This window comes from Ursus arctos, unplaced genomic scaffold, assembly GCF_023065955.2.
Source record: "Ursus arctos isolate Adak ecotype North America unplaced genomic scaffold, UrsArc2.0 scaffold_17, whole genome shotgun sequence".
Taxonomy (NCBI): Eukaryota; Metazoa; Chordata; class Mammalia; order Carnivora; family Ursidae; genus Ursus; species Ursus arctos.
Window position 1 is genome coordinate 14,017,440 of NW_026622841.1, and position 19,280 is coordinate 14,036,719.

At 44.7% G+C, this 19,280-nt stretch overlaps 1 protein-coding gene across 10 annotated transcripts in view; it reads left to right on the top strand.

Annotated features, from left to right (window-relative positions):
• Nucleotides 1-19,280, top strand: part of RNF152 (ring finger protein 152) — a 73,027-nt gene that overhangs the window by 45,691 nt on the left and 8,056 nt on the right. The window contains exon 2 of one of the 10 annotated variants that reach the window (XM_057313360.1): nt 7,928-8,022. The exons of the other annotated variants lie outside the window; for them this stretch is intronic. The gene's annotated coding sequence lies outside the window, so the exon portion shown is untranslated. The remainder of the gene's footprint in view (nt 1-7,927; nt 8,023-19,280) is intronic. 10 annotated transcript variants of the gene reach the window in all.

Sequence of the window (19,280 nt, forward strand, 5' to 3'; positions counted from 1 at the left end):
GCTGAGATGTGAGGATTTAAGTATTACTCCTCTGCCTTTGGTTAAGGTGCTGAACTTTGGAGTCCTTTTGTGATTGCTTCTCTGGTCCCTTGAACATGCCAAGTGAATGAAAAGTTAGGAGTCTGAAATTGAACATATAGGATGGTTCATGTTTCATGTTAATTTAATTCACCAGAGATATGAATGACTTGCATGAGCTTAAATGCTGTGGTTTACAAAGATAAAGAACACGTATTTCCTGCTCTAGAGCAACCAAACTGGGGGGAGAATTGTGAGTGAACAAGTAGTTATAATGCGGCACGGGGAGGGGTTTCATAGGGGCTGATAAAGAGCTGAGGAACTGGGGAGGAGGGAGCCTCCAACTTTGTAAGGGTTGTGAAGGAAAGTCTTCAAGTCAGGAGGAACAGTGTGTGTATTTCTTCAAAGAAAGGCCCAGAGGCAGGGAACCAGGAGTTGGAGGGTGTCCTGGAGCCTAGGGGAGGGGGTGGGGGTGGGAGACGGACCCTGTGTGATCGGTGGGGGTGGGATCGAAGGACCTTGTGTGCCATTCTTGCGAAGTCTGAAGGAAAGTGTGCATTTGGGTGCTATAAGCCAGGAACTCTGCTCGACACTTGGCCTAGCAAAATAGAAAATTAATCAAGAGTAGCACAAGGGGCGCCTGGCTGGCTCAGTTGGTGGAGCAGGGGTTGTGGGTTCAAGTCCCACACTGGGTGTAGAGATTACTTAAAAACAAAATCTTAAAGGAAAGAAAAGAAAAGAAAAGAAAAGCACAAAGTCAGTGTATTCGTTTGCTTGGGCTGCTTTAACAGGTAGCACGGACTGGGTGGCTTAAGCAACCGAAGTTTATTTTCTCACCGTTCGGGGGGCTGGAAGTCTCTGATCTAGGTGTCAGCAGGGCTGGTTTCTTCTGAGGCCAGTCTCCTTGGCTGGTAGATGGCCACCTTCTCCCTGTGTCTTCATGCGGTCTTCGGAATCCCCGTCTGTGCACTAATTTAACCTCCTAATAAAGACATAGTTACATTGAATTAGGGCTGCCCTGATTACCTCATTTTAACTTAATCACCTCTTTAGAGGTCTCTAAATTTAGGTGTCTCTAAATACAGTCACATTTTGAGGTCCTGGGGTTAGGACCTCAATGTATGCATTATGGAGTGGGGTGGGGGGAGCACAGTTCAGCCCGTAACAGAAAGTTTTATTTTTGTAGGGACTCACGCTTTTGAGGGGTGATTGGCAGCTTTTCAAGAAGTGTAAGAGGCTTGCTTTGGCTGTATTTAGCTTTCTCTCACCTATAATCTTAGAAATAGAAGGCATAATGAAACAGGTGGAATGGAGATGAATTTTACACTTCACCACGTTCGCAGGCATCATGACACTTCACTCCCAGAATACTTCTCACATATATCTCCTGAGAACAAAGACATTCTCCTTCAGAATCACATCATCACCCCCAAGAAATTCACCATTAATTCAATAATAGCATCTAATATACAGTCCATATTTAAAAACGTCCTTTATCACCGTGGAGATCCCACCACACACACCCAGTTGTGGATCCCAACATGGTTCACGCATCTTCCTAGGCTCCTATAATCTAGAACAGTCTCCTTGCTTTTGATTTCGTTTCCATGACATTGCCAGTTTTGAGGAGCTCATAAAAGTCCTCCACGTCCTGTTCCTTGTGATTAAATTCAAGGTGAACCCTTCGGCATGGCACCTCACAGGCAAGTTGTGTTCTTCCGTGCCCCACTGCAGGCGACATCAGTCTGTGCCATTACTGGGAGGTGCTGAGTTAGATCTGGGGTTAAGGTGATGCCTGCCAGATCTCTCCATTGTAGAGATGACTTTTGTCTTCACCATTTAAGAAGTAATCTGTGAGCTGATCTTTGAGGCGAGTAAATATGGTGTGCTGCCTTCCAGCGACCTTTCACCCAGTGATTTTGGCATTTATGAGTGATCTTCTCCTGGATCAGTCACTGCTCTGGAGATGGCAAAATGGTGGTTTAAAAAATATAATCTGTTGTTTTTCATATATAAGCTGGGATTTGTCATTAAAAAAGAACTCCCTCCCTCTTCCTCTTGTTCTTCTTCTCTTTCTGCATGTTTCCCCCTCTGCTTATGATGGTTATGTTGTCCACCTGAGCTCAGTTCTGTTGTTTCTGTTTGCATATTTAATTTTAGGTTTGACTTTGTCCTTTTTTATTTAACTTGTTTTTTAAATATGTAAAATGTATACATGACTCAAAAGTCACAGCTGTACAGAAGATATACTGAGACCTCACCCCCGTGCCCTTCCTCTCCATTCCCACCCACCCCCTTATTTGTGACCATTGTGACATTAATTTGTTTGTTCTTTGTTTATTTTCATAAAAATAAGCAAATATATCTTCTTACTCCCCTTCTTCCTTCCACCTTGCTTCCCCTCCCCCCCCTTAGTATAACCAGGCTGTCATTACAAAGCATTTCATGGCATCTTCCTCATTCTTTTGTATGAATGACCACATTCCTTACTACTCCACTGAGTGGGTAGAGATCAATTAGCTTCTGTGAATGGGAATTTAAATTTCTGTTTTCCCCAGCATCTGACTGTTGCAAGTAATGGTGAAATGAATTGCCTTGCGAATGCTTTATTTTGTATGAATGGTGGTGTATTTTCAGAGTGAATACTTAGAAGTGGAATTCCTAGGTCGACAGGTAAATCACATATAGGTTTATTAGATAACAACACCTCCCCCTCCTGCTGTTATATTCTCCCAGGAACGGTGTGGGAGAGTGCCTGTTGTGGGGTAGACGCTAGAGCCCACTCCCAGGCACTGACTTATTCAGTCTTCAGTGAACATTATGAGGCATGGATTCAAATTATTTTGTTGAAGTACTAGTTTAACATCCGAGTTTGTTTTCCTACACAGTAATTCCTTCCTTTAACGTACCATTCTAGAAAGAGGTAAATGAAAGCATACTGCTCACGTATGAATCTTACCATGTTCATGAGTCCTGAATTGCCTATGATACTGGTGACTATATGTCCTTAATTTTTCAAAAATGGCCTAATTTCAGTTAGTTTTCAGTCAGTCTACAAGCATGTATTCAGCACTCACTGGATGGCAGTCATTAAGGAAAGAAGAGAAGACAGGCCAGATCCCTGTCCTCGGGTATTCATTCTGGCCAGGGGAGATGCTGGTAAACAGGAGTCCATTGAACCCCTCAGTTGGTCAAACTCAGGTTGTGTCCAGGTTCCTGCCCTGATGGAACTCTTTCCAATGGGGGAGACACAGGTAAACAGAGTATGAGAACGTGAGTATTAGCACCTTATCCAGCTAGAAGGGTAAGAGATGCTTTCTTAGCATTTCTTAGAGTTGATTCATTCTGGGCTGAATGTTTCCAGGCATGCTAAGCTAAGAGAATGTGTGTAGTTTAGAGGCTCTAAGAAAAGCACGCTGCTTCTACGGAAGGGCAAGTGACCCAGTGGCTGGAGGGTGCATTTCAAGCCAGGGCATGACAAGTACTTGAATAAGTAACCAAGGGCCACATCATTTGCTCCAGTGCCTGGGGAGAGTAGGTGCTCAACAATTCACTAGATAGCTGATTACATGAATGACGACTTGCTGATTTGTGGAATAAAGCAGGTTTGCATTAGCATTTTGCACCCATAATAAAAGGAGTTGGTTGTGCCATTGTATTTGATATTTTATCTTGTGGATTAACTTTTTTTAATGCAAATGGAAATTGCGTTATTAAAGTAGCCGTAATTGGGAAGGGTCACCTGGATGATGTATTGCCCCATCCTGGATTGATGGACAGAAAGAAAAATCTCTTCAAATGGTCGTCATGATGTTTCTGTCTCTTCATTTGCTTATTATAATCCCGCTTCAGGGATAGATGGCATTTAAAAAATGCATAGTCCCTTTGACCTTGAGAGCTCTAGAATGTTTCCCATCAGCTAAAAAAAACCAAAAAAACAAAAAAACGATGAGACTAACAGACGGCCCTCATGTTCAGTGATGTTAGCCTAGAATCACTTCCTCAGGAAATTGTGTTTGTGTGAGTCTGTGGTTCTGTGGTCTCATTGATATTCCATTGATGGGAAGACGGAGGGATTGCGACAGTTAGAGGGAAGCACGACAGGAATGGAACTGGATCTTGGCTGCGGGAATGGAACTGGATCTTGGCTGCGGAGTGTGAGGGTAGGGGAGTGGGGCGGGGTCTGCGCTGTGAATCACCTTAGATTGGTATTTCTTTGAGGCTTTGCTACCTCTTCTCTCCATTCAATGTAGGTTAAATTCACCCTTGTTTTATTTTAAGTTTCTCAGTAACTTGAGAGCATTAGAGAATTATTTTCTGAAATAGACTGGCTGTCTCAATAAACCAATATAAGCTGATTCCCAAGACCTACATCAGCTAATGGTTTGTGAGACATCTATCTTCATTTAAATCTGTGTTTGTTGTTTTACTGCTATTGCTACATCTCTGTGTTTTAAATTCAAAGGTAGAATTGGGTTAATCTAAAAAAATATTAACTTATTGCTTTTAGATATATTTTGTGACTGTTCTGAGAAAGGTAAGTTATGAGAAATTCTTTTACAAACGATATGAAAGCTGAAACTCAATAAGTTAATTGGAAGATTAAACAGGCTTAATTTGCAGTGTTTTTTTGCTTCAAGGGTACTTGGTGAGAGTAGGGGGCGAGCATGATGTCTGAAATTGCTTAATTTTTTTCTTCTTGAAGCTTAAATACTTTGTGTGTGGTCTTGGATATAAAAATTTGGATAATCCATATCCTCACATTTCAGTTTGGGGCTCCTCGTGAAGTTGAATATTCATATTATAGAGATAATACGACAGTGAGAGGAAGACATGCTCTTTTATCTGGGTGTTATTTAATAAACGAGCGCCCACTGTATACCATCTACTGGACTTGGCAAGCTTTATTAATCTGTAAAGATGTGTCTGAAGAGGAGGGGGGAGCTCCAGCTGAATAAGCAATAAAGAGAGAGATTGTGAATCTGAGCATATCCTCGCATTGAGCTGGTAACCACAGCCAGGGTTTAGAGAAAGGAATTTACATGGCAAAAGATAGCCTCGAGCCTGGTGACAGTCATTATTTGACAATGTGATGTCCTAATAAACAGCTCTAGCTTGGCACCTTGGAACCTCTTACAAATATTTTACACTGTGCCTTTTTAGAGATGAGAAGAATTTGAACACTGCTAAGGTTTAATCTCTGTGAACTTAAACATTTGTGGTTCATAGTCTCTTCTCCTCCCCTGTTTTTTCTAGAGGACCCAGTAATGAAGACGTGCGGGGTTTTTTGTTGTCTAATAATTGACTTGGTGAAATGTAACATCATATAAATAAAATGATGCGGTAATGCTAGTTTCCCAGTGGTTATCTAAATTTCACATAGAAGTCAGGACTTGAGCAGTTAGAAAACTTCAAGATTCAGAGCGTATTGGCCATCTCTCTAACCCTCAGACCCCGTGCTGCATTTCATTAAGCAGCCCTCCTTAGAATTCTGACCTCCATCCAGTTGTCTGAACCAGAAACCTGGGGATCTTTCCCTTCCCTGTCGTGTTACCAAACGATCTATCACGGTCACTAACTCAGGAAACGCATGCATGAGCCTTGGCGTTGCCGTGGCCAGCTGCTCCATCCCAGGGAACCCAAGGGGGCTGGACAAATCAGAACTGTAGCTTCTGGCAGGGTTGGCCAACACTGCTGCCAAACAAACTTGGATAAACTTGTTGGAAGAGAAGCCAATAACTCAAGAGATGAGAGTCGGAAAAGAGATAGGGAGAAATTTATTTTGGGTGCCAGAAGTGGGGGGAAGTGGCATGCTTGAGCCTTCACAAGTGACCTCTATTGCCCGCAAGATGGACGCTAGAGTTTTATTTATTTTTTTGAAAGATTTTTATTTATTTGAGAGAGAGCGAGCGAGCAAGAGCATGAGTGGGGGAGGGGCAGAGGGAGAAGCAGACTCCCCGCTTAGCAGTGGAGCCTGATGTGTGGCTGGATCCCAGGACCCTGAGATCATGACCTGAGCCCAAGGCAGACGCTTAACCGACTAACCACCCAGGTGCCCCGACACTGAAGTTTTATGGGAGAGGTTCAGGAGGGTATGTGCAAGAGCAGGCGGGGAGCTCGTAATCACAGGTGGGGGTTGGTATGTGTTCCAGCACATGATCACGGGCCGGAAAGGGGGTGTGTGGGGTGTGGTCTTCTAGGCATGACCTTGCTATCTGCGCTTTTCTGGCCTGGCAGTTAGAATGTTCCAGTCATTGCAAAACAGTTTGGTCAATCCCTCAAGAAAGTGCGATAAGAAATAAGCACAATGGGTTTCAGTTAGAGCATGAGTTAAGCAGTCTTGTCTATGGCTGGTTTTAACTGCTGGGGTCTGTAGTTGAGCAGGAGGGCTCCCCAACGCTCCCTCTGCTAATTCTAACCAGCCTCAAGTTCTCTTCATTTGCTCTTCTCCCTTCCCTTCATCCCCACTGCCTGTGTTCCAGCAGTGACCCTCCCCTGAACCAGTCCCAATTCAGTCCCCAAGGAGCTTTAACAAATAATGCACAATGGAATATTACTCAGCCATAAAAAGGAATGAAATTCTGATATGGGTGAACCTGGAAGACAAGCTTAGTGAACTGGGCCGGACACAAAAGGACAAATATATGATTCCACTTATATGAGGCACCTAGAATAGGCAAATTCCTTGAGAAACAAAAGCAGAATAGAGGTTACCAGGGGCTATGGGGAGTTACTGTTACTCAGGAGTACCGAGTGTCAGGCAGGAAGAAATTCCTCTGCCCTTCAAGATCCTTCTGGCTGGACTGAGAATCAAATTGGTAAGAGACAGATGGACAGGAGAGAATCGAATGTAGTTTCATGCATGTGGGGAATCCACACAGACATGAAATCCCCAAGACAGTGAGGCACCATGGGGCTTATATGAGCTAAGGAGAAGGGTAGGGTCTGTAGGCACAAAAGGGAGAAAGACATTAGTGGGGACGTGATAGGAGGTGTTTGGAAAACAAAGGTTGCCCTGTTATGCAGATAAATTTCTTAGGTAAAGAGGAATCCCTGTGAATCCCTCTCTTCCTGGTACAGGCAGACAGTTGAGGGTGAGGTAAAGCGGTTTTCCTGAATATGCTGGGTTTCGATTGCTTTTAACTCAAAATAATCTTCATGTCAGAGTGGCCCTACAAGAGTTTCTGTTTGGGATGATGAGAAAGTTTCTGGACACAGTGATGATGCTTACCGACGCTATGAGTGCACTTCATGCCACTGAACTGTGTACTTTAAAATGCTTAAAAAGAAAAAGAAAAAAGATCACGCAGTCATGATTGTGATACACCTACCCAGTGAAGTCTTCACCAGCCCTGTCACTCACAGGATAAAATCCAAACCCTGAGAAATAGGAAGGGCTGGGGGCTGGGCCTTTCTCAGTGCCCCTCTTTGAGGATTTGCGAGGAGGAGGGAAGGGTCCTGCTGGGCCTTGCTTTCTTTCCTTCCCCCTTCCCCTCTTCCCTGCTTCCTCTTTCCTTCCCTTCCTTTTTCTCTTCTTCCTCTCCTCCCTTCCTTTCTCACTGACTTATTTGCCCTCCCTGGGGACATGTTTTGCCCCCTGCTCCTACTGCCACCTAGTGACCTGACCTTTCCCAGCCAGTGGGGACAGCTGCTGTGTCCGCTGGAATGGGAATACAAAGGAACAGGAAGCGCCATTTTGGCTTTGGGGCCTTCCTCCAGTCTTGCTTCAGGACCCTGGAGCCAAGGCTGTACTTTAACCCCTACCTGTTCCTTTGTCTGCCTTTCCATTAGGCTCAGAGCACGCAGGGAGGGACTGGGCTTAATTGATTGATTAGCTAATGCTGCTCAGACCCCACCTCCTGCCTGTCCATCAGGCTCCACGCAGACCTTCCCTTTCCTTCCTCCTCAGGTAGTGATAATACCAGGAAGAGCCGTCTGGGTGTCAGGCACTATTCTAAGAGTTTTACACGGGTTACAACGCATTTTAATCTGCACAGCCTAGAGGTAGGTGCTGTTATTACCACCTTTTCCAGAATACGCGAGTCCTGCTGGAGGCCACAGGTTCTGATCCCTGCCCCTAGCCACTGGTCCTGCCTCATCTGGGGCTCTGTGCCTTTGCTTATGCTGTGTCCTCATCCTTGAGGTTCAAATGCCACCTTTCCCTGAAAAATCTTGCCGGCCTTCCCCAGGCAGACACGGGTGCTGCTGTTTCCATTGCTGTCTGCCAGCCTGCCTTAAGCCCAGACCACATCACATGGTTATCCTTGCAGGGAGGGGCCCATCTTTTTCTCTTTGGATCCCCCAAACCCAGAATAGTGCCTTGTACTCAGTACAGACTTAAATGAATGCATTCAGAGTACTATTCGTTACTCTGGTTTTCTCTGGGAAATACGAATGTGAAGTTGGTTCAACACCTTATTCCCCAGAACATGGTTCTAGGTCGTCTGAAAGGACACTCAGAATATGGCCACTTCCCCTAAACCTATACCTACAGAGAAGCTACAGATTCAAAATTAGAATGGAGCTGGGGGCAGGGAGGGAGGATGGACTGGATGAGGCACAAAGAGACCTTGTGGGGTGATGGAAATAGCTTGATCGGTATAGTGGTTACACAGCTGTGTGTATTTGTCAAAACTCATTGAACTGTATGTTTGAAATATGTGCATTTTATTGTTGTCAAATATGACTTCAGAGTTGCCTTAAAAATAAACATAAGAAAGCAAAGGAGAAGTCTTTCGGAATTCTTGTGAGGTTAGGAAAGATGGATTAATGGTTGATAGCATTTGGTTGCACTACCATTGGATATCCAGTTTGGAGGGGGTGTGCTTTTTAAATTCTGACCTTGCCTAAGTGGAAAGTCAGGTCTCGTTGTGTTACTGCAGCTGGATGTCAGAAAAAGCAGAAGTGTGACAAGCAGACTGACAGCGGACTCCTGGTGCCCCCCACCCCCATGGCGCTTCTTGGGTCTGGTTTAGTACCGGTGCCTTGAGGGATCCTTTGCAACTTCAGTTTGAGGCTTCACTTATGCCATGAATCATCGAAATTGACACTAGGTAGGGAGACTGCAGCAATAAACACTCTCTGCTCAAAGAAAATAATCTTATGAATGGCTTCCAAATAGATTTATTTAAAGAGCTGTCTATAAAACCCACCAGGTTTTTAATGCGCTGTTCTTTTCAAATGTTTAATTTAGAATGTTTTCTGGGTAGTCTGAAGAAATCTTAAGAAATTTTTATTTTTTAAATGTGTAAAAGTAGGTGAGTCTTAATATTTAGGTTTTTTTTTTTTTTTTTTTTTAATTGAGCCAAGGGGGGCCTGAGTGGCTCAGTCGGTTAAGCGTCTGACTCTGGGTTGCAGCTCAGGTCATGATCTCATGGTTGTGAGATCGAGCCCCATGTTGGGCTCTGTGCTCAGCACAGAATCTGCTTGAGATTCTCTCTTCTTCTCCCTCTGCCCACCCCCTCCCCTGTTCTCACTCTCTAAAATAAATAAATAAATCTTAAAAAAATAAAATAAAATTGAGCTAAGACTTTCCTGTCCTGCACCTCCTTCTAGCCTTAGGGAGCCTCAGAGTAATGGAGTTCTCATCATCATATATGTTCTGTGGCACTTTGAAGGAATTCTCCATGTGTTTGGGAAATGTACCCAACGTCCCTTCTTGATAAAGGTGAAGCACCTTGACTGAGATTAACCTGGCCGGATCTAAATTGGGTCAGCAACCTCTTGGCTTGCCATAACTGTGGAGATGAGCGATTGTATCCAGAGTTCCGGCAGTCAGGTGGCATTACCGTTGTATCTCTGTGAAGTTCCATCAAATTAGGAGTTGTCTTTAATCTGCAGTGGTCATGATAAATTCTAGAGTTATTGCCCATTTTGTCGAAGTAATAGGTCCGTACTTCTAAGGGGGAAAGAAGTTTGGAACCCTACTCTGTGTTCTCACAAATGATCTTAGTACTTGCTGTTGGTAGCACAGGGGAATGATGGTCATTGTTAATGTTCTTTGCTCACCTCTCTTCCTGTTGTCTGAAAACAGTGATTTAAAAAGGTGTTGCATCTATAAAGCTAATATTCTCTTATCTCCCCTGAATAACTGTGAAAATATTTTGTCTTCTGGAGCTTGACAGAAAGACATCAGGTGAGATAACTAATGTTAGAGCAAGAAGCTGATGTGGGGATGGGTGTCTCCATAGTAATATACTGAATTTAGGAGATTAAGGGCAGGGCTGAGAGGAAATGGTGGCACTCTGGGGTCAGCAAATGATAGCCTCTTGGTCAGCTCCAGCCTAGGCCTGTTTTTGTAAAAGCACTGTTCCTTGTCTCTTGTCTGTGACTCCTTTCACACTTTGACTGCAGAGCTATTTGTAAGGGAGCCTGTACGACCCACAAAGCCTAAAAGCCTAAAATACTTCTCTGCCTCTTTACAGAAAAAGGTTGAGGGTCTCTGATATAGATAAAATGTAATGGGAAAAAATTAAAAAACAAATTGCCTGAAGGTTTCTGTTTGTGGCTGGGCAAGAGAAAACAAGTGGGGAATGCACATATTATGGAAATGCAAATATATCCATAGCAAGTCTGCATGGGGCCTTCGGAGTTCCCCTTTACCCCGTACACGAAGAGCAGGGGCAGTGGGGACCCATGGCAGAGAGGGGCCTTTGCTCTCCAGGGACCTTGCTTAGAGCCTCACGGTCATCAATGCACACCGCGGAGCCCTCAGACCCTTCTCCCCAGGGATGACCTAGTGTGCTTCCCCAGCACTGGGCTGTCTTAAGACAGCCTCGAGATACCACCTCCAACTCCTGCTTCTCCTGACGCTTGTAGGCTCAGGGCCCACCTTGCTGTCTGGAGTGATGCCCGCATGGGTCTGATGTGATGTTTAATCATAAAAGGAAATGTTGGTGTCCTTCCCTCTGACTGTTCCTGTTCTCCAGTGTCATTGGAGTAGAAGGAACCACTAGTGGGCCAGCTGGTAGCCTCTTCCGTTCCAGCATCCTCTCTGTTCTAACAGGCAGTGACAGTTCTTTGCTTGGTAGTTCTGTCTAAGCCCTGTGCAAATGATCCCTGGAAGAAGCAGCTCCTTTCAGTGCTCTGTCTGTCCTCCACCCTCCTGTGGTTCTCTTTCCATAGCTCCTCCCTCAAGTGCACATCTAGGCTCCTTGAGGGCAAAGGCGCTAGTTTGCCATAGTGTCTCAGTGTCTTGGGTAATGCTTGGTATATGATGGATTCCCAATATATATTTGTTTACTTACCAAATGTTTTGCCCTAGTAGATGTCCAGCTGTTGGGAAGGCTTCGGATTTTTGTTTGTTTTTCATTCCTTTGGCTTTACCTATATGCCTGACTTGTCAGTTCCCTCGGCTGTACTCAAGAATTCTAGGAGTTGGGGTAATTGATCATTTTCCCTTTGTTCGACCTGTCTGTCTGTCTGTCTGATGGCATCCTTTATTATCTCTTCTCTCCAGGGAGGCTGGGGATCCCCTGACGGTCCTTTATGTCTCTTCCTTGCTTTTATGAGCGTCTGCAGCTTTTTCTTCAGCATTACTGGGTGATCAGAACAAGTGAAGGTGAAGCAGAGTGTCTGATTTATGCCAGCGTCAGCCTCTGTGTGAGGTGGACAGCTGTGCAGGCGGCTTCCAAAGGGAAGGTTAGGACCACCTTCACCTGGTAACAAGTTTGGGTAATGGTGATACCTTCCTTGGTCTAAGAAGGTTATTGATTATACGTAAGATAGTTATTCTGTGGATTGTTGCTGCAAATCAAAGTTGTGGCTGTTTCTGTTAGCATGTTAGCTCTACTTAGACTCATTCGTGGAACCAGAGGCACAAAGGAAGAAATTTCTAATGTAAGTTGCCTCCCATTTGTTTAGCTGCCCACTCTCTCACATTGATGTACGTTCTTGTGAGATCATTAACATGATATTTGCAAATTATCTGTCAGGTATCGTAAGCACAGAACAATAGTCTGACAGCTCTGTCACGCTGTCGGAAACCCAGCCCTGTGTTCATGTGGCAGAACTATGTTTACCAGAAGGTCCTTTAGAGGATCTTCTAGTCCAGTGTCCTCAGAGGTGAGGACACTGCAGCTCGCAGAGAGGTGACTTGCTTAAGGTCACGCATCTGATTAGGGCAGAATTAGAGCTCAGATCCTCATCTCCTGACCCCTAAGAGCAATGATTGCTTGATAGCTATTAGAAGAAGCAAACCCACAAATAACCAGTGGTTATTTTCACTCATGGCCATTCTGAAATTTGGCTTTAATTCCTAAAAATGTCTTGATTCCAATATACTTGGATTTTAAACGTGCATTGCCAAACTGTCGATGGATCACATTTGTTTATCTTTTTCCCAACTTGACTTAAATGCATCTGAGTAAATGAAATGCCCCCGAGTAAATAGCATCTCCGGAGACCGTGGTTCAGCTCCAGCTGCTTGGTTATTGCATTTTCAGAGTAACAGAATTGGCACCTGTCCTGTGGCCTGGTCCATCAGGACTGTGGTTGTCCCAGTGGGCAGTGCTGGCAGGGCCAGTCCTTTGGTTGTGTGGCAGGTCCCCAGGGCTGACCATGGCATTCTGGCTGGTCTGCTGCCCTCTGCCTGTTTAGCCACGATTTCTCTGTCCCACCCAGCCTGCCCCAGCCTGCCCCTGCTACCAAGGCCACTCCGCCTCCAGACTGTCACCCTTCCCTGCTGCATCCCTCTGGTTGTCCAAGACAGTGGATGACAGTTTTCACTTTCTAGATTCTTGACTGTTAAATACAGCAAATCATGGATGCTCATAGGAGGAAACAGTGCAAATATTAGAGTTGGGGCTGACGGAATTCTCATTTAACATTTGTCAGAGTCCTAGAATCCACTGCCTTCTCCATTAAATCGGAGAGAGTAGTTACACCAGTTAGACTGAACGTGTACCAGGCAACTGTGTCCTGAAAGGATTGCTCTCTGCTACCAGAGACCAGAAGTCAGCGACACATCGGTCACTGCCAGGCCATTCCCATTCTTGCCACTAATCAGAGTGTTTGCTAAGATCCAATGTAACCAAGTGGTCTTGCCAGCTGAAATACCACATTAAGTGGAATTGTAATTATTTCATTTAATCCCATTTCAAATATTTGCTTTTTCTTGAAGAATGGAGTAAATGACCTGTATCAGAAAGACGTGCTATGTCAAGAGAGGAAGAAAAGCAGTACAGTGTCTAGTTTAGTCTCTGACTTTGAAATTTTTCTCAACATGACCATTGAATTGAAGGTCCTGATGGAGACCATCAGGTGGAACAGTTCAAGGTCAGCCGGACGTAATCACTATCAGTCCATGCCACAGTTCTGAGGAGAGGCTTCCCCGTTATTGTCACGGCCACAAATCTAAATCAGAGTGTATGAAGGGTCTTAAGAGTCTAAGCAGAGTGAAACTATCTGGATTATTTATTTCATTGGCTTTTTTATCCTCCTATGCCTGGACTTCTAAAAGCCACTGAGACTATAAAAACTCAGTATTGGAAAACTGTGCTATTTTACCACCCACTATGTTCATAGTAGCACTTTTCAGGCCCACACCTTTTATAAAGGTGCTTAAAGTTATATAGTTTTAAAAAAGAGGGAAGTTTTATTTTGGGAACATGTATCAATATTGTAAAGCATCAAATATCCACTGTCCCCAAACAACAGCAACATGCACAACTCTTTGTTTTTGGCATTCCCCCCCCGCCAAATCACGCCTCCCTCTATTTACACAAATCTCAATTCATTTTTTTAAAAAGATTTTATTTATTTACTTGCGAGAGAGCGAGCACGTGTGTGTGAGCAGGGGGCCAAGGGGGAAGGAGGGGGAGAAAACCTTGAGCAGACTCAGAGGAGCACAGAGCCCAATGCAGGCTCCATCTCACCACCCTGAGATCACAACTGAGCTGAAACCAAGAACAGCATTTTAGGGGCGCTCGGGTGGCGCAGTCGGTTGCGTGCCCGACGCCTGATTTCGGCTCAGGTTGTGATCTCAGGGTTGTGAGGTCAAGTCTGGCCTCGGACTCCATGCTCAGTGGGGAGTCTGCTTCTATCCCTCTCTCTCTCTCTCTCTCTCTCCCTCTGTCTCCTCCCACCCCTCCCCCTGCTTGCTCTCTTTCTCTCTCTCTCTCTCAAATAAATCAATCTTTTTTTTTTAAAGCATTTTAAACCAAGGCATGCATTAGTATTGCATTCAATGATTATTCAAGGCCTTTTATCTGTATATTTTACTGCTGACATCATATATGAAACGAAGTACCGTTTTATGAAAATAAGTTCTATCTTATTATAAGCCATAATTATTTTGACAGTGCCCTCCTTTAGGGGCTCTTCCTCTTCTTGTGATCTGGTTTTTGATCGTTACTTCACATTCTTTCAAAATAAATTGTTCCAGGGTATTTCAGATACACCTTTTTGCATGCATTCCATGGAAGTGCCCTTTCCTCTTCAATGTAATGAGTGTTTTACTTGACTGCCATATCTTGCTCCTGTAGGGAAATAACATCAAACTCTGGTTGCCTGCGCTCTCGCCGGTGTGTGCTCCGTGTATGGTGCATTTCACCAGGCACTCGAGTTTATTTTCCAGCTTACGTGGGCTGTGTTTGCACTCCCTTTCTTCGGTGGTTGAGTCACACCTTTCCAGGTTCCAAAGAAAGGGAAAAGGGGTGATTCATTACTAGCTTCGGTCCATAGGCTCATAAATTTTCTTCTCTTTACCTAACTAATCATCATCATTAATAAGTATGCTGCAGAAAATAAACTGGGATGCAGTATAGCTGGCTTCATACAGAACGTGTCCACTTATAAATCAGGATGCTGCCGCCAAAGTGGCCAAGCATGGAAGATAGGAACTGTTTCCCCAGTCTGCTTTTGTGTTCAGCCTCTGTCCTGGGGCCAAGGCTTACTTGGATGGAGTTGGAAATTGAGTAGTATAATCTGGTTTTAAGGGAACTCAATGCCAATTAAGCAAACATTAACTTGGAACATAAATTCATGAATAAAATCGTATGTTGGTTTTGTTGAAAAATGGTGGTATGGCAGGTCTTGGGGCAGGGCCAAGGAGAACCCTTGCATTCTTCCTCCCAAGCTGTTCAAAATGGCAGTTCTTTGAGAGCCAGGAAGAGCTCTCTGGGAAGATGGCACACAGCACCGGAAGGAGTCTGGAGTCAGGAGGAAGAGAGAGAGAGAGCACAGGTGCTCCTTGAGCCCTTCACTTGACTTCAGCAACAACTCCATTTTTCCTTGTTAGCCAGTGAAGAAGCAGGCTTCCAGAGGTTCAGCGACTCGCTCTAGTGTCACAGCTGGTGGTGATAGAGCAAGGGTTGAACCCAAGCTTCGTTGAGGCCAAAGCTCCTGTTCTTCCTCCTCTGCTAAGCTGCTTCCCACATTTTTATATGGAAGTAAGGTAAAGAATATGGCAGGAAGGAAGGTTAAGAAGTCGGTGGTCAGTTTCCTTACTGATATCAAGAAACATTTTTTGTCCCAGCTCCATGTATCTTGAAGGTGGTGGTCCTGAGTGCGTTTGTTAAGGAATGCTGTCCCCAAATTCTTAAAATGGCAGGGATCTCTGCTTTTTCTCGTACTCCTCCCCAGTTTTGTCTTTTCTACCACCATAGCTCCAAGCCGTTGAGCCTTCCCACCCACACACATTCACATCCCCCTGTAGTCTGTAACACTGTGCCCTTATCTCTGTCCCTGGGTAGAGAGGAGCATTTGCCAAGATTCACCAGCAAACCCTGTGTTTTGCTTTTGTATTTTAAGAAAAAATAAATTCCGTACCTGGGGTCTGAAATTAGAAGGCTCTACCCTGACTGCTGGCGCAGTGGGGATTTCCGTTCCGCATTCCCCACTGCAGAAGCCCGTCAGCTTTCCCCTTTCTAAGCTCCACACACTCCCTTCGCCTGCACCTGTGGCTGGCGGTCACGGCGTTGGTGTGGGACAGCACGGCTCAGACCCTGTGGCTTGGCGCACTCCTGCGTCCTCTGCTTCTCTTTGCTCACATTTCTCTGTTCTCAAAACAAAGGGTTTGATTCCTCGCCCTCTCAGCTACTGGCCTGCCTCTTCGCCTCACACCACCTCAGAAGGGACACCGTGCGCCCATTGCAGCATCCCTGCCGTCTCTGTCATCTCCCTGATACACCACTGAAAACACTCTGAAAGAGACTAAGGACCTCTTGGGCACCGAAGCCTGAGGTTCCCTCTCCATAACCTTATGCTGCTCAGGCCTTTTTTTTTTTTTTTTTTTTTTTTTTTGCCAAGGATGCGTGCTGAGATATGTTGATGGCTTTCCTTCTTCTTCTGTCCCAGTTCTTCCTTTCCACCAGATACAGCTGTGTGTTCCCCAAGGGTGTCTCTCTGTTCTGTTCTGTTGTCTCTGGCTGATAGCTCTTCTCTGTGGACATCCCCTGGGTCTCCCAGGTCCACACCTAACTCTTCTGTACAATATCAGTCCCACATTTTCAGCTTTTTTCCAACTCTTGCCTATCTTCCTGAATAACTTACTTCGTGTATCTTCCCAGTACCTCAACTGGAATAGGGCCCAAGCAGAACTCACTGTCATTCTCTCGGGATCCCTGTGGCTCTTAATGATGCCACCCTCCTCTCCAGACGTCACCTGTGCCTTCTCCCTGCTGTACGGCACATTGTAATTCACTGCCAGATCCCACTCGGCTTCTCTAGAACCGCTTGGCACCTCTCATCTCTTCATCCTAATTGCCAGTCTTTCCTTCAACGACTCGTTACCTCTTGTCTAATATTATAATAGCTTCCCAGCAGGTCTTTCTAATCTATCCCGAATGTGACTACCTAATGAATCATTCTCATACTCTTTTTTTTTTTAAGATTTTATTTATTTATTGGAGAGAGAATGAGGGGGGATGGAGATGGGGAAGAGCAGAGGGAGAGGGAGAAGCAGACTCCCTACTGAGCATGGAGCCCCACATGGAGCTCAATCCCAGGCACCCCAGGATCATGACCTGAGCCAAAGGCCTGAGCCACCCAGACACTCCTCATTCTCATACTCTCAACCTCTCTGGTGTTTTTCCATCATTCACTAGAAAGTCCCACATCCTTGGCCTGGGACTCGAGGCTGTCCACGGTGCGTGGTCTGTGCCCGGCCATGCTCACCTCTCCCCTCCCCGAAGGACTGTGCTCTCTGGCTGGGCCAGTGGGAAGATGCTTGCAGGTTCTATAAGAATTCCGTTTCTTTAAAAGGCATCTGGGGGTGCCTGGCTGGCTCAGCTGGTGGAACCTGAGACTCTTGACCTTGGGGCTGTAAGTTTGAGCCCCACACTGGGCGTAAAAATAAAATCTTAAAAAAATAATAAAAAATTTAAAGGCGTCTGTTTCAGAAACCTAAACATCAAAGCTAAAACTATTAAACTCTTGGAGTGGGCATTTTTAAGTTACTCTCATATTAGGAAAAAAACCCTCTAGCCAGTGCCACAGGTAGAGTCTAGAAATAATTCTGTAATTGCTCCCCGTCTCTCCTTTGCTCACACCGACTTCTGAACCTGAAAATAAACTGCCTGCTGATGTCACATGTCTAGATCCTCTCCGTAATCCAGATCTTTCATTGAGCCCTCCCCGATTCCCCCTGCTCCTGTGTGGCCTGTATCACTCTGTATTTACATTACAACTGTTTACGTGAGTAACTGCATACGCTAGGCTGGGCGTTTCTTGTGGGCAGTGACAAGGTCTTAGTGCCAAGGGACAAAAACAAATACCATAACACTTGACAGACGGCAGAGGTTCCATAAGAATTTGAATGAGTAAATGAATGGAGAAGAAACCTGTTCGTGCTTCTTTCTTACCTAACCTCAAACTGCTTAAGAGTGGGATTTGGATCTAATTCATCGTTACGCTCTAGAGTAGTTAGCATTGTGCTTTGTTCGTGATAGCTGCTCCACAGACATTTCTTTAATTTTTACTTGTTTCAGCTTTATTGAGGTATAACCGACAAAATTGTAAGATATTTAAGGTGCGTGTGGTGGTGATTTGTATATGTACTTTGTGAAGGGACCCCCCCCCCGCAACTAGCTGATTAACATGTCCATCACCTCATATATTTTTTTTTTCAGTGAGAACATTTGAGTTCTATCCTTAGCAAATTTCAATTATCCAATAAACATTTCTTGAATTAGTGGATAGATAAGCAGTTGATTATGATATGAACTTTCTGAATGCTGTATGATTCTATTTGACTTTTAGTAATTTAATCTAGGCACTCTTACTACCGCTAAAATGTCTTACAATATGTTGCTCTTTTTGACTGTCCTTGTTAATTTTTACCAGTGATTATTTTTTGCTTTCAACTTTTTTTCCGCATTTCTGATGTTAACAAATCATATCATTGGCAAGGAGTACATTCTTAATTTCACCAAGGAAGTTAGAAAAAGGTTTGCTTTTTAAGAAACATGCTGGAGCTTTTCCATGTTATGAGCTCCTGGCTCTGGGAGTGGGTGGGGTTCAGTGACTGGCAATTATTTTTACAATAGTGGTTGGGTAGCTCTTTCCAGAGTCATTGTGACTCCATCCAGAGACACGTAATTTGGACATTTCTCAATAGGAGTTGGGCAGCCTTCACTGAAACACTGGAGCACTGAGGGGTTCCTCAAGCCCCAGTTAAGCCAAACTAAGTTACTCGACTTCCTTTCAATACCAGGAGGTGAGCACTATTTCTGTTTTATGGTGGGGGCTGCCTGCCAGTCTTCTCTGGTAGCCTCTTGCTAGACAATACTTGATTAAGACTGGCGAGTTAATAGTATTTGCCTGTGGTCCCGTTACTTGGTGCAAGCCTAAATAGTAATGAAATTCAAAGAACTGACTAAAAAATACTAGTGGTCCTTGTGTGCCTTTGTGACCCCTGCTGCCTGAAGGTTCACTGCTGCGGCTGGTGTTTGTTGCTGTTGTTCTGAATTTTTGTGTCTTTTAAAACCAGATGACAAGAATGACTTTGCTTCAGTGATTTTGAGGGCTGGGGGGCAAGAACAGAGGCCTGTGTGAGCTTCTTTGGCGGCACTGTTTTAATTTCCTATGAGAGAGGAATAGTCCTGACCCATATAAAATGAGCGAACTAGTTACTCGGAGTCCCTAGATTTGGGAAGTTGCCTGAATCTGGCAATGAATACTTACAGGAGGGTAAGTAGAGTCAGGAAAAGAAGACCAGAGGGTCTAAGGAAAGAAATGTACTTCTAGGAGATGCTACAAAGTTGTTGGAAGCAAGAGGATTTCTCCAGTGTATTTTAGAAGAACAAGCCAGGGTCCATCGAAAT